The sequence below is a fragment of the Lithobates pipiens genome, unplaced genomic scaffold, assembly GCF_037356315.1.
Source record: "Lithobates pipiens isolate NorthernLeopardFrog02 unplaced genomic scaffold, aLitPip1_a1.2 Scaffold_19, whole genome shotgun sequence".
Classification (NCBI taxonomy): Eukaryota; Metazoa; Chordata; class Amphibia; order Anura; family Ranidae; genus Lithobates; species Lithobates pipiens.
In genome coordinates, this window is record NW_027507764.1 from 532,105,262 (window position 1) to 532,105,623 (window position 362).

Genomic DNA, 362 nt, shown 5'->3' on the forward strand with positions numbered 1-362 from the left:
GGAAATCTTGTCATGTGTTCAAGCACGACAGCAGATTTTTCGGGGCGTTCTATTGGGGCAATGTTTTTAGGCATTTGAGGGTTCTTTGGCTTCCATGTGCTGATTATTGTGCCCTCCACTATGCATATCATGTTACCGATCATTTCTTTTGCATGATCGGTATCCATTTTCTCATACACATTTCGGACAATCCATTTCTTACGGCCTCGGGGATACTCCAAATTTTTCCTCTCGATTAGAATCTCTGCACCACTTTTTTTTTGTCAAAGCAGGTTTACGTACCACATTACGATTGTGGCTTAATGCCGCCAATTTAGTTCGAGCATCCATAGAATCATAACGATAATGTATTCGTTTAGGTT